Below are 15,393 nucleotides of genomic sequence, written 5' to 3' on the forward strand. Positions count from 1 at the left end.
GAGGCAGAAGGTTAAAGGAGGACAATTTGGGCACTTTAAAAGATTTTTTTTAAAAAATAGAGGAAAACAGCAAAGATTTTTTAATTCGTTCATTCAGCAACAAGAGTCTGAGAACAGCCGGTGGGTAAGTGCTGGGATTAGTGCAGGACCCTGTGCCCAGCCAGCTTCCGGGCTGGGTGGGGAGGCCCTGCGGAGTGACACGTGCCACCACCCAGGTGTGCTCCCGTGTTCTGCCTGTTGAAGGGGAAGTTTCACAGGGGAGCAGGCGCTTCCACTCAAGTTTGACTTTGTCACCCAGGGAAGAGTGGAGATCTGTGTCACATAGGCATGACGGCAAGTACAGAAGTCCAGAGAGCGGGGAGAGGGTGCGTGGCATGGTTGGAGAGTGACTTTTTCAGTATCTGTCGGACAAGGCGAGGTTTCAGTGGAGGAAGGCAAGACTCTGTTTATAAAGGGGATGGATCATCAGGAACTTTGAGGCTGAGAAGCTTCGCAATGAAATTTGTAGTTCAGGAAGGTTGATCTGATGGCAGTGGGAGATGGTGGGGAGAAGAGGGGAGAGAATTTTAGGGTGATTCTTGTGGTGGTTTTGCTGAGCCTGGGGTCCTGAGCTTGGCCTATAGCTGAAGGAGCCCTGGGAGGGAAAGGTGGCAGAGCTGCTGAGATGGCTGGTATGACGTGACTCTCTCAGGGTGGGGAGGGTCCTGGGTGCTGGGTGTTTAGCTTAGGTGTCCCTGTCAGGGATATTCTTCTGAGGTTGGGGTGGGATGGGAGGGGTGAGCAGAGATGCCCAAGGGACCATGCATGTCCTTTCCTGTAGGTAACTGGACAGTCACAGAGGTCTGGTACCTCATGAGAATGAAAGGACAGGAAATTTACGCACTCCCTTTGTCGGGGGGTTGGCCCTGGAGAGCAGGACTTGAGGTCTGGCATCTAGGGTAGCCGTTGGGATCGTTCACAATGTTTGGACTGCATGTCCAGAAGAGACGGGAGACCCCTCTTCTCCAGGAGCCTATGTGTGGTCAGGTGACCAGCTTGCACTATTTTTGAACTGATGAGGGTCTGGTAATTTTGAGCCCATCAGGACTCTAGAGCCCGAGAGCTTTTGTTCTCACCCAGCCCAGATACCTGGTATGTCCCAGAGGGTAACTGTGCTGTCCCCTGAGTCCCTGAGGGAGGGACCTGCCAAGTCCACCCACAACAGACCTACACTGGGAAAGGAACCTTTGTTTTAGGTTTTGAAGATGGAATTGAGATCGGGTGGCATTTTCTAGCATAACCCAGCCCCTCCTGAGGCTGAGTCTTGTCCACATGCTTTTACTAAACCACAAATTGATTCTGAAGTTACATTTTTTGTTCATATATGTACACACACGTGCATAGGTCGATACTTATAGCTGGGACCAAAAGCATTTCTTGTGCAACCATTATCCTTTTGCCATAGGTATTTTTTAATGACTTGAATATCAGAAAAGCATATACTTAAAAAAAAATACACAAAACTGTCTCCAGACAGAATTCGCATAGCATCTAGTCACCTGTGTACAGTTGAGTGGTTTTACTGTGTTCAGTGCTGTGCAGCTGTTATCATAATTTTGCAGTGTTCTCATTATCCTCAAAAGGAACCCTGTGTCACAAATCCATTGCTCCCCAGTTCTCCCAAGTGCTCCTGTCCTCCTCTCCCTGCAGCCTCCAGTCTGTCTCTCTCTAGATTTGCCTGTCATGGCCATTTCAGATCAATGGCATCAAGCAGCTGGGCTCCTTTGTGGCCAGCTTCTTTCAGTTAGTGCCGTGTTTCCAGGGTTCTCCGTGTTGCAGCACATATCAGTACTTCATTCCTTTTTGTTGGTTGAACAATATTCCCCTGTTCGGGACATAGTGTTGTATAAAATCTTATGGTTTTTGAGGATGGGAGCCATGTGGACAGCTGTAGGGTTTTGCTTATGCATTTGTCAGTTGGTGGACATTTTTTTTTTTTTTTAACTCTTAAGAATAGTGCTGCTGTGACCATTCATGAACATTCTTACATGGGTTTTTTTTTTTTTTTTTTTTTTTTTTTTTTTTTTTTTTTGGTGATTGTTTTCATTTTGCTTGGGTTTATACTTGGAGTTAGCACATGATCCAGCAATTCTGTGTTTGATTGTTGGAGGGCCTGCCGGACTGTTTTCCAAAGTGTCTGTACCATTTTGCATCCCCATTCCCATCAGCAGCCACTGATGGCTCTGGGTTCTCTGCGTCCTCACTGATGGGTGCTTTTTTCCCTCCACCATTTACATGGTACTTGCTTTTATTAAAGATCTTGTATATGTAGTAGTATGTACAGCAGTTGAAAACTCGGTACAGACTGATCTATGATATTTCTGAAAGGAAACCACTCGATGCTCACCATTGTTCAGTGTGCCTTACAAAATTTTTGTCTCTGTAATTGTTTTCCCAGAAAAATTCTAATTGTACATTAAATTTTGTTTTTATAAATGCATAAGTAATTAGAAGCAGTATCTCTTGTGTATTCTTTTAAAATTTTTCATTGTTTCTTTTTAAAATGTTTTTATTAGTACATTATAGTTATACATAATAGTGGGATTTATTTTGACATAGTCATACATGCATAGAATACAATTTTCTCCATTTCAGTACCCAGTGCTGTTGCTCTCTCTCCTCTCCTCCCTCCTCCTGGTCCCCTTCCTATAGTCTACCAGTCTTCCTTCCATTTGTTTATTGTGTCTTTTTAAATTGCCTTGTGGATGGACATAAAAGTAGAATTCACTGTAGTGTATTTTTATATATGTACATAGCATAATTTTGTCAGTTCATTCCACATTTCCTCCCTTTCCCGTCCTTCCTGACTCCTATCAGGCCTCTTCCCCTGCTCCACTGATCCCCTTTCTATTTCAGCAGTGTCTCCCACTCCACCTTTTCCCCTTATTTTGCTCTAGCTTTCACTATGAGAGAAAACATTCCACCCTTTGTCTCTGAGTCTGGCTCACTTCACTTGGCATGAAGTCCGCCAGTTCCATCCATTTACCTGCAAACGCTGTAGTTTCCTTCTTCCTATGACAGAGTAGAACTCCACTCGACATGTGCGTTTGCCTGTTGGCCATTTGGTTTCTGCTACAGATGTTTGTGTTTCTCCCAAAACTCAAGTTGAAAGCCCTGACTCGACAGAACGTGGAACCTTTGGGAGGTGATCAGGTCACGAAGACAGAGCCCTTCTTGATGGGTTTAGTGCCCTCCTGAAAGAGACCCCCGAGACTCATTCACCCTGCTAACAGGCACAGCCAGCAGATGGTTGGCTGTGAACCAGGAAGCTGGCCTTCACCAGAAACCGAATCTCCTGGTGTCTTGGTCTTGATTCGCCAGCCTCCAGAGCAGTTGGTCATAAGCCACCTTGTGTGCGGTAGGTTGTTACAGGAGCCCATATTGGCTAAGGCGGCTCCAAAAGAGGGGAGCTGTGCTGGTATCCTGTGTTCTGTCACGTGCCTGATCGAGTCGCCAGTCAGCTTGGAGTTCAGTGGTGACAGAGCAGAAGGGTGCCTGCCTTTGTGTAGCGTATGGTCCAGCTGCAGCAGACCTGAGAGCTACACATGCAGACATGGCTGCAGATTGCATCAGGGCTGTGGAAGGAAAGGACTTCGAGGGTTGGGGAGGCTTCCTGGTCGGTTTTACTTTCTCTTTGGTCAGGAAAGACCAGTGGAGGGGAGGAGCTTGCCAGAGAAGGTGCTGTGACAGCTGGATGGGCTTCTGCAGCGGAGAAGCACTGTCAGTCTGGGGACCGAAAGACAGACTGTGCGGCTGCTGCCCAGAGCCCGTGGGCAGAGAGGAAGCCCCAGGGCTTGAGGACCAGCCAGTAATTTGGACGTTACTCAGGGTTCAGTGAGGTGTCTAGAGGTGTTTAGCAGAGGGTGGTGGCAAAATGGGTCCAGGGAGGTGGTTGTGAGCAGAGACAGGTCTCAAGGATCCACCCCGTTCTGGGTGGGAGCTGCAGAAGTGACTTGGGCCGGGACTCTCGACTGACTCTCCTACCCGCTGCCTGCACCTCTGCTTGCTTATGTGGTTGGGAGTTGTCTTCTTTAATGTCTTGTGTTTTTTAAAAACATAAGCACAGCCACTGGCAAAGACAAGGCAGAGATTGTCTTTGAGCTTATAGTGCCATGCTTTCTCAAACAACTATCTGAGTGACCCTTTCATAATGAAAATTTATCAACTGCATTAGAAAATGTGTTTTTACAAGTTTCGGATACTCGGGCCAGGGTCTCTGATGGAAGCAGCGTGTCGCCTCTAGTGAGTCTGCTGTCGGGCTGCTTTCGTAGGGTGAAGGTATTTTTTTTTCCCCATGGAATCATTTGGGAGATTTTTTTAAAGGCCTTTATCTTTTTTCTCTTATTTTATGAAATCCAGCCTGTGCTTTTATGTGACATTTGACATGGAAAAAGGAGCCACAGATGTTCTGTGGGGTCACAGATAGGTTCCTGTGGCTGCTACCAAGTGACCACAAGGGTAGCGGTTGAGAAGAGCACAGATTCCATAAGGTCGACCTAGGTTCCCTGGGCTAAATTGAGGTGTCGCTGGGCCATGTCCCTCCTGGAGGTCCAGGCTCCTGGAGGCCCTGCTTTCCTGAGCCCGTCCTGCAGCTGCAGGGGCAGCAGAGCAGCAGCTCTCTGGCCACTTGCCTTGTCATGGCTCCTTCGACCCCCTTCCTCCTGCCTGCCTTGCACTGCAGGAGCTTTGAGATTACACCCTGCCCATCAGGATCGTCCAGGATGATCAGCTGATTAGCAGCCTTAACCCCGGTCGCAGCCTGCACGCCCCTTTCCAGGTCACCTAACATAAGGTCTGGGGACTAGGACCTGGACATTTTGGGGGACCCTTATTCTGCGTTACATAGTGGCAGACAACTTTAGGTTGTTTAATGTTATGAATTTGACTTCTTGGCCTCATTTTTCCCATTTTTACCACCTTCTGAGCACACAGTACATGCTTCAGGTCATGGAGTTGACAGGCCCTCTGGAAATGTGTGTAAGCCCCCACCAGAACTCCGGAATTCATGTGTGTTCACGGTTGAAGTTTTTAAAGCAGTCGTAGGGTAGGTGCAGTTACCTGCTCAAGTTTGGGTTTCTCATGAAAACTGGTTTGTTCAGGAAGCAGAGAGGATTAGCTTGTGTTTTTCTCATTACTGCAGGATATTAAAATACTAAGAGGGACACCTAGGAGTCCAGTACTCCCAAGACAAATTTAAAAGCTTGTCATAACTGTAGAAGTTAATGAGAAATCCTGGATTCTAATGTGCAGCACTTGAGTGGGGAGGAGGCTGTGAGCAGAGTCCAAAGGGCAGGCAGGATTTAGGACCTTCCAAAGAGTACCTGCACTTGCCTCATTTTGCTTAATAACTGCTTCAGCAGAGAGGTGTGTGGTGGGTGTGTGGTAAGACAGTGTTGTAGGGATGGTGGGACCATGAGCCCAGTGGGTATTGATAACTGGGAAGCTTCCGTGAATGTCATTACTAGAGAGTAGGCACCTTTGGTGCAAGCTTGACACTAGAGAGTAGGCACCTTTGGTGCAAGCTTGACATTTTGGATCTTAGAATAGTATTCTCTCCCCTCCTAATAGCTTAGAAAAGTCAGTGTGGTGTTTCTGTGTGGTGGTCCCTGGTACTAACATTGACTGAATGTAAGTTTGGGTTGGAGATTGGGGTTGCTGGAGGAGAAATGTAGATTTAGATCTGATGCTTTTCAGATAACTTGATCATACTCCATCCTGCCAAATTTTCACCCAAAGGACTGTGTCTTTGCTCAGCAGTTGATGTGCCTAACAAAGACCCTGCTATTCCTACAGTGTGCCCCCTTGGGCAGCAGGTAGCTGAGACTGACATTCTGACCAAACACAGTGAACTGCTTGTTGGGTTCTGATACCCACTCGAGACCACACACTTGGGATTGCATTTCTTGCTTGGGGTTGTCTTGTCCTATGGGCATTTTCTGTGAGTTACCAAGTAGATCATAAAAATCACTTCATTTTATGGAAATGAAAATTGGACTTACTGAAATGTTCTTGTTTGTTTAAAAAGCTCAGCAGCATAGAGAGCCATGAATTTTTCTCTGTGCTTTCTTGAACTGTAGTTTTAAGTTAGCTCAAGTTGTCCCAGGTTAGGTTTCTGAGCCCTCTCCAGATCTGTGGCAGCAGAATATAGGGAATTGGGCCTCAGGAATCTGCATTTTAAAACAGCCTGTCTAGGTGAGACTCATTGTGGATTTGAAGCTGCCCTTGGCTTGCACGGCCAACCTAGTGGACTTAATAATGCAGAACAAAGCAAATTTAACTCCTCCTTAAGCCATACTGGCGAGTGCCAGGGTGGGACTGGGCGGCTTTACCAAGCAGAGTATCCTTGGACCCATCTCCAAGTAGAGGATGAAGTAGAGCAAGAGGAGGGGGCTTGGCTTGGCACAGCCGATTCTGCATCTAAACTCATGCCAAGGCTGCTCTGGCCCTGAGTGGAGGGAGCGAGGGTGGGGGAGGCAGGAAGAGTTTGCTGGCCGGAGCTCCCTTCATCTGGATGGGAATCTCAGGCGTGGGAAAGCAGCACAGCCCAGCCCCCACACCCAGGAGAAGGAAGGGCTCAGGAAACATTTAAGGAATGACCTGAGAATTTTAAAACTTAGAATTTCCTAGTCCAAAGCATTTACAGAACCACCTCTTTCTTTCCTGGGCACTTTGTTTTTTTTTTTTTTTTTTCCAGATACATTTCAGCTCAAGGCACCAGACGCTAATTTAAATCGGCACATGTATTATTGAGTATGTAGGAATGTATCCAGGCTCAGTGGCCCTGGAGCAGGAAAAACAGCCCATCCTTATTACCATCTAGAATAATTTATGTTCAAGGTAATGTGCAGTCAGTTTTTTATTAGGTTTGAATTTGACTTGAGTACAGTTTTGAGTTTGGAAGTTAGCTGCATTGCCCTGCACGTTCACCATTATTTATGGGGTAGCAGCCGTTTTTGCTTCGTACTGGGGAGCCATATTGTAGTAGAAGAGGTAAAATTATAACCTAAGGACACCGCTCTGTACGAACGAAAAACCCTGCTCATTACCTCACAGTGTCTTTGGCTGTCTTTCCCCGGGAATGTCTGAAACCATGCCAGCGTGGTTCATGGTCTCCTGCCCCTTTTCCTGGGACATGTGTGAACATTTCCCTTCCTCCTCCTCATGCAGTCAGTGGAAGCCTTGTTCTCAATCTCTGGGCAGCAGCTACCTCTGCTGTATTCAGGTCTTTTTCTCTTTTTTTTTAAACAACTGCTACTCCAAATGAAGAGTGTATGAATGACAGCCCAGCGGAAGGAATGTTCTTGACACACGAGGCTGTGCAGCCCTGACTGTCGGTCTCCCCTAGATAATTGAACTAGCTCTGTACTTCCCTTTTCATTCACGAAATAGTCCAGGAAGCACAGAACTACAGAAAGTTCCAGTGAGCTTTGTGGCTTGGAATTCACATCTGCTGTGTTAGTGAACACACAGATTCGTGCACGAACATATTGTCAGTGTGCAGTGTGCTTCAGTACGTGTGGTGCTCTTATGTGTTATGCATTTGGTTAACAATGTGTGCCTGTTAACTGCCGCTTTTCAAGCGCTTCATGATGCATGTGACATGACGCTGATGCAGAATTTGTGACCTGGAAATGAAAATTGAACTGGTGAACATGTGGCTTTTCTTATTTTTTTTTTTGAAATCTCATTTCCTGGTATTAGAAGTTCTGCTTTGTTAGTGATTGTGCTAATAAAACTTTTTACAAAAGCAAATTGATTTAAAAAAACAAAGCAAACAAACAAACAAAAAAAACACTAGTCCTAAGAACTGTCCTGTCCCTTGCCCAGCCTGCTCATCCGCCCCTCCAGGAACTTTTGCAGCAAATCTTTAACAGTGTCCCCAAACACTTACCCAAGCCATCAGCTGTGAAAGCTGAAGGGGTGCCAGTCTGATTTCTTCATTTCCCAGCTGAGGAAATTGCTGCCACTTCCACCTAAAATAACTGTCACTCAAGAATCCTCTCCCTTGGTCTCGTCAGTGAAGGCCCCCAGGTCCCACTGTCCCAGGGAGCTGATAGCACACTCGGTGCTGCTTCCAGATCACCTTGGGCACCCCAGCCTAACACTGGTTCCTCCTGGGCTCCTAACCTCAGCTACACCTGCTGCCATCTCCCTGGGGCCATATCTCAGCATCTGCTTTGTTTTTGACCTTACAGGGTTTGAGGCAGCATCCTCAAGGCTTTGATGTCCCTGGAGATGTGCTATCTGACTGGCCTTGTCATTTCTCATTGCAGGAAATTCAGTGCTGTTGCCTTTTCTTCAATTCAAGCCCCTTGTCACAGTTGAAAATGCTTTATCTCTAAGCTCTTGAGTTCGGCAGGCTTCCGTTTCTGACCTTACCCTGAAGCTCACCTTTCTGTTGCCTGCACTGTCTTCTTCTCCAGTGGGTCTCATGGGGCAAAGTCATCATAAGCTCTCAGGAGGGCTTGGCCAGTCTCCAGTTGTCTGCTCATCTTTCCCAAGTGCTGGAAACAACGGGGAGGAAGAGGGATGGGATGGATACCTGGATACCTCTCATTGAAAAGGGGATACAGGACATTCTGATTTCCTTCCTGCCCCCAGCCTGCTTCCTTAGTCTTTCTGGAATCTCCCAGACTGGCAGGTGAAATCTGAAATCATGTACCCCGTATTCACCCTGGAGTCCTTCTTGAGCTGCTGTCACAGTGCCTTTGCACCCATGCCACATGCTTCTAACCTCTGATCTACTGATTTGCCCTCCTGGGTGACCCTAGTGTGTTCATCTCTCTACTCCTATTACAGATAATTGCCAGTGAATATCACAAGGGGATGCTTCTGACTTTGACTGGCCAAGCCCTGAACCCCTGAGGTTCAGTCCTCCCAGCTGTGGGTTTGGTCCAGTGGTTCTTAAATTTTACTGCACATTAGAATCACCTAGGAGAGGCTGGAAGCTACCAGTACCTTAGGCTAACACCCAGCAATCCTGATTTCATGGGTCTGTTGTGGGTTTGTTTAAAAGTCAGGTTCTAAGGAGCAGCCAGAGTTGAGAACCAAGGTCTGCTCTCCTCCTGCTCTCTAAGCCCTACATAATTTCACCTTCCTGCTGAGTGTCACCAAGTTCATCCAGCAGGCCACCTGGCAGCCTTCTTAATCCATCTGTAAAGATCTTCCTTCCACCACTTGGTCCCGTGAGGAACCCTCCCTGCTAAGGTCTGCCCCTCCCATCTCTGCATTCCTCTTCCTCACTCTCTTTAGGACCTGCGCCCACCAACCACCTTCTGCCTGTTTGATATCAGCCAGTTTGGACAACCCAAAGGACAATGTCAAGGCCAGGCAGTAAGAATGGAGAGGGGCTGGGGCTGGTGTGAGATGCATGGAGGAGAAGTACAGACGAGGCCTTTTGATTTGCACTGCCGAGGGCTGCAGCTGGAGGAGGGGTGGGTTAGGCGGACCTGAGTTTGAATCCTGGCTCTCCTTCTTTATAGAATGTTACCCTATTGGGGGGTGGTTCTCAGACTGAAATGAGAGCTCTATACAGTATTCTTGGAACAACCCCCATCCATAGGGAGTGTTCAGCAAGCATCTACCCCTTGAAAAGTGTCCCTTCCTACTGTGAAATTCAGGAAGGGTTTCTTTAATTCAGCAGAGGTAAACCACCAACCCCCCATTCCCATCCCTTTGTACTTGGGTGGTCATGTTTTGCTGGGCTGTCTTTGTAAACTGCAGATGATTTGAAGATATGAAGGTTTTTGGAGTTTATATTTGCTGATTGGGTGGTTACGATGTTTCCTGTTTCCTGTCAGGAGATGAAATCATCAACAGGTATTTGTTGGAACTGAATTTAACTGAGGAAGACATGCTGTTTCAGGTATGCGATCTCTTCAGAGTGGAGGGAAGGGAAGAGGATGGTGATGGACAGGTAGAGAGCTGATGACTAAGCATTATGTACTGCTGTTCTCTCAGAGAGAAAGGGTCCCCTGGGTGAGGGTCCTGGATGAGAATTGGGTGTCATTTTAATTTTACCCCTGTTCTTGGAACAAATTAATCTTGTGTTGTTCTCAGGGACAACACACAGAGTTAGACAAGGTGGATTTCGTGCCTTTCTGAACGCCACTGCCTGGAGGTCTCTCTGCACTGAATAGCATCTTGTGTAACTTTCTTCCTAAAGCTTTGCTCAGTTGTGTGTGTTTTTTTTTTTTTTTTTTTTTGGTCTGTGCATTGTACTTCATAATTTCAAAGGTATTTTAAAATTATACCAGTGTGTGAATGTATTCCTGAAAAATGAGATAGTGATCACAAAGTGAAATCACACTAATTTGGTATGTTGTCCCATCCTTCCCTGTTTCCCCAGAGATTAGTCACTCTTACCTAGGTGGTTGGAGTTTGAGACCTTTTCTCTGCCTATCCATACACATATATTTTTCTATAAGTTAGTAGAATTATTTCATCTTAAAAAAAATGAACTGTTTGGGCTTGAAAGAAATTTCAACCCAGGTCTGCTGTCCCTGAGCGCTTAGTTTGATTTAAGCCAGGCAGGTGCTGAAGTTTTGGGTCTGGGTCGCCCTCTAGTGGTGGTTGGCTCTAGTTAACTCTGCATCCTGCCCCAGGCTGGAGTGGAAGTGATGGTTCTGTGCCAACAAGCTGATGACAGGCTAGGCTGTCTTCAGTTGCTGACAAGTGTCTAAAACATAATCTAGTTAGCTCAGGAGTCACTGTTGCCTTTACACACACAGCTTACCCTTTGCAAAAGACTGAGTTTGCAGCAAGTTGTCACAATCAACCACGCTAAGGTACTGCAGAATCCGTGAGCATGCACCTGGGTTATTTATTGTAGGCCATCAAGACAGTTTTAAAATAATGTCCACCACTAAGATGGCTGTTTGCAGTGGCTTACCATTCTTTCCTTTGGACCCTCTGTCACTGGCAGAGTCCCCACATCCTGTCTCCTCTGGATGCTCCATCACCTGGCTCTCTGGGAACACGACTGGCTGCTGCCTGCCGTTTCCCCTACAGTGCCTGCATTCCCACTCCAACCCTCTTTCATTTGCAGCTCATCTGCCTTTCCCCCTCCTTTGAAACCTCAAATCCCTCTGAACCTTATGCCATTGCTGTCCTACCCGTTTGTGCCTCCTTGTTGCTGTCACACCTGGTCACTGGCCTTCATCCATGCATGGCTCCCTCCCTGTCCGGCTCACTCTGCCACTGCTGTGGAAGCCTCAGTGTGCACTGATGCTTCACCTGTGACCTGGTGTCTTCATGCTGGACCTCTCCAGCCCCTGCAGCATGCCGTGCCTCATTTCAGTGACCCTCTTTGGGTCTTAGCGTCCTGGTTCAGGACCTTGATTTGAAGCCGCCGCCTCCATGATCTTCCATTCCCAGCCTTCCTCCCTGAGACTTCCACTTGGAAATTGAAATTCAGGGCCCAACTGTTCACTGCCCTCATGTGCCCTCAAGGGACTTGACTTTTCTCTGCAACTTAGACTTCACGGTCCCCTCTTATGAACTACCAAACCGCCTTGTGCTATCTGAAGAGACCCCAAGCCTGGTGACGCTCACTTTCCCAGTAGTCACAACTGCGCCTCCTGGGTGCACGTCACATTCATGACCACTTATCCCAGGCAGGGGATCATCGCCCCGTCGGGCATTTCATTACACCTTTCCAGCAATCTCTCCAGTTCTGAGAAAACCATTTCGCGCCTTCTGCTTTCTCGTCAGTTCTCCCATGCTTCTTCCCCTTCCTAGCTGATGGTTTTGCTTTTTGTCTCATGGAGGGAAAGAAACCAGTTGGTCTGGCGGCCTCCTCTGCTGACCTCCAGCTCTTCCGGCTGCCTGTCCCTGCAGCAGCGGGAGCTGGAAGCTTTGCCGCTGGCCTCAGGCCATCCCCCCTCCCTTGGTGTCTTCTCCCACTGCCTCAGAGCTGTCACTCTGCAGCTGACTTCTCTCCCCTGCATCATTAATGTCTCCTTTTCTTCTGGATCCTTAGAAATGGCCTAGTAGTAGGCCTTAGAACATTTCTCTTTAAAGCTTTCCTTCAAAACGCTGCCCCTCCTCAGCCCCCATTCCCGTTTTTGCCTCCACAGCCCGAAGTGACCCGGGGACAGCAGATCCACCCCCTACACCACCTGCTTTCTAGTCTTATACTGTCTGTTGCCACCCGGATGACTGGGGTGATCATTTGTCACTTCTGAATCCAGGGGGTTGTTACCCAGATGAGATACCAGACACCAGTCTCATTTATCCATCTGTGGCTGTGGCTGGTTGTAAATTTCTTCTTATCCCAAACTTAATAGGTGAAAGACCCCTTGCTCTGCAGCAGCTTTGATGGGGCTGGATAGGAGTTTATATGTCCAGTTGCCCGTGTTGGGGCTTCTGAGTAAAGCATACAGATGCATTGGCAACGTGAAGGTTTGCATCCAGAAAGGGCAGTTTCCATAATATTAAACCATGAAATGGAGCCTGAGTCCTATTCCTTTCCCCTCTCCCATTGGTTACTGGCTTTCTCAGGGGACCGCGTGTAACAGGAAGGGCGCACTGGCTCCTGGCCGTGCCTTTCCCTCTCGGGTGGTGGCAAGGACTCACTCTTGCTGTTACATGTGTTGGGATTTTCAGTCCCCTTCCTGCCTGTGCACTGTCTCAGCACATTGAAATGCCCAGAGCGTAAGGTGAAGCCTCCCTCGGACGCAGAGGGCAGTGGTGGCTTTTGTTTCTCCTGGTCGAGCGTGGCCTTTGGATGGCCGAGAGCGCACACTGTACTGTTAATGATTTCCTACCTACAGTAACTGCTGTGCTGAAAACGTCGAATACAGTGCGGTTAGTTCCAAGCTATGAAGCGCCCGTCACGCATGCATAACAGGCTTCTGGTTGGGAGACCAGGGGGCTTGGTAGGGGATGGGACCATCCAGTGTTTGTTTTCAAAACAGTTAAAAATCCAGATGACGCATATGAAAGACTTTTAAAAAAATAACCTTGTGCTTTATCATGTTATTTAACATTTATACATGTTGTTGATCCAGCCGGATTGCTGATAGAGAATGCCCTCCAAAAGCGGCCTGGCTGGTTGGTTGTGGCTTGTTACACAGAAGCGTAACTGAGGACCAGCCTTGGCTGTCGCTGCTCACCCTGCTTAGTTCTTGACAGTTCTCGGTGAGGAGAGGGGAACAGAGCAGTGGGTTCACCCCAGTAACAGAGTCATCCCCATTTGGCTTCAGTGCATGAACTGCACTGAACTTTGACACAGCTGGGTCTTCATGCCTTGGGATCGGATGGCAGTGTGGAAGCACACTGTGGATCCGCCTGCCTCCTCCTCATGTGGTCCTCTTCTGTTCCACTAGAACAGAGTGCCAACCTGTTCCATTTTCCTTCTGGCCCTTCTGAGTTAGGGAAGAATTTAAGAACTCGTGGAGGTGGTGACTAGCAAATGACTTCATTCGACTGCCTGCAAAAGGCATCCTTGATAAAATAATGTGAGAATTGCTGCAGATGACAGGGCTTCCTTGATAAACTCTTGTGAGATTTGCTGCCAGACATGGCTCTCGGTTCCCCGTCAGTCCAGGACTTATCTGTCCGTCTGTGACTCTGATGTGGTAGGATTGGTTGTGTATTAGCAGAGCTGCTGTTGATACGATACACGCACAAGGCTGTTCACCAGTTTGTCCTGCCTGAACTTCCATTTCCTATTGCTCCATGTATAGGAATTCAGCCTGTGTAGTTCAAGAAGCACCAGGGTTGATGTCCTCAATGAAAACTATAGAACCAGGATAGCCTGAACAAGTTTCTAAGTCCTGTCCACCTGTATAATGTATTTTAAACTGTGGGTAACCGTTGTATGTTTAATTTGAATTCAAGGGTAATACTACGCTCAACCTGGCAAAAATGCAGTTGCTCCAAGTGCAACTGAGTAATGCTTAGTGGCTTTCAAAAAGCAGCCTTTGGCTGGGCATGGTGACACATGCCTGTAATCCCAGCAACTTGGCAGCCTGAGACGGGAGGATCGAAAATTAAAGGCCAGCCTCAGCAAGGCCCTGTTTCAAAATTTAAAAAAAGGGCTGGTGATGTGGCTCAGTGGTAAAGTGCTCCAGGGTTCAATCCCCAGTATGAAAACAAACAAAAAAGGCAGCTTTACCTTTCAGCCTCATCCCAACTGGCCCAGGTTGAGCATCGCTAATCTGAAATTCCAGGATTCCAAATGTTCCAAACTGAAATTTTTTGAGTGCTGACATTATACCACAGGGGGCAGAAATTCCATACCATGAAACTGTTTTATGTACAAAATTATTTAAAATATTGTATAAAATTATCTTTGGGCTGTGTGTGTAAGGTGTATGTGAGCATAAAATGAATTTTGGGTTTAGACTTGGGTCCCATCCCCAAGATATCTCATTGTGTATGGGCAAAAATTCCCAAATCCAAAAAATTTCAAAATCTGAAATGCTTTTGGTCCCATACATTTGGGATAAGGGATAATTAACCTATATTACCATATCACTTGAAAGTTTGGGCTGAGTCTGTGGTTCAGAGGTAGGGCGCTTGCCTGCCATGCACGAGGCCTGGGTTCGATATCTAACCTTACAAAAAAGGTGGGGAAAAAAGAAGTTGTGGGCTTTTGAAGTGGTGTTTTTGTTTGTTTGTTTGTTTTGTTTTGTTTTGTTTTTTGGCCAGCCATTGGAAAGGGGATTGGTAAAGGAAGACCAGTGAAACTTCCTTAGGATGACTTAAATGTGGAGTTACCACATACAAATGGATGCAGAGGACCATGTATTGAAATGATTGGATTCCTTTGCAGGGCAGAGGTCAGCCTGGCACACAGTGCCATGGAAAAGCAACAGTGTTGCTGTTGGGTGCAACATAAGGAGGCACTTAAGGGTCTTTACTTTTGAAGCTTCTGTTGCAAGGTCCAGCAGATTGTTCCAGCAGCTCTTAGTAGGTTAATTGACCTGTCACCTTCCCAGTTTCCTCACTGGCAAGGTTGTGTGAGGATAGGACTGAGTTGTGCCATTCAGTGAATTGGTGAAGTACGGTGCTTGGCAGATGGTAGGTAGCCCGGCCCAGCTGCCTTTCCGACCTTGGAGGACCTCAGCCTGTCAAGGACTTTGAACCGAGCAGCCAACATTATTCCTGAGTTTTCTGGTTTTGTTGTTTTTGAAGGGTATGAGAGTGTGCGTGTTGGATTTTAATCATAAAAACCAAAGGCTTTTGTTTATGAAAAATGTCAAAACAGAGTTAAAAGGCAGCAGATAGAAAGCAATTTTAATACGTGATAGTTTGGAGGCTTCGTGGATCAACAGATCAGACAAGTCAATTAGGAAATCACTAAACTCAGATAGGAAATGTTGGCTAACTCATCCTTAGGAGATTAAT

At 47.1% G+C, this 15,393-nt stretch overlaps 1 protein-coding gene across 3 annotated transcripts in view; it reads left to right on the forward strand.

Annotated features, from left to right (window-relative positions):
• Nucleotides 1–15,393, forward strand: part of Nedd4l (NEDD4 like E3 ubiquitin protein ligase) — a 312,978-nt gene that overhangs the window by 54,212 nt on the left and 243,373 nt on the right. The window lies entirely within an intron of this gene.

This window comes from Sciurus carolinensis, chromosome 15 (assembly GCF_902686445.1).
Source record: "Sciurus carolinensis chromosome 15, mSciCar1.2, whole genome shotgun sequence".
NCBI classification, from domain to species: domain Eukaryota; kingdom Metazoa; phylum Chordata; class Mammalia; order Rodentia; family Sciuridae; genus Sciurus; species Sciurus carolinensis.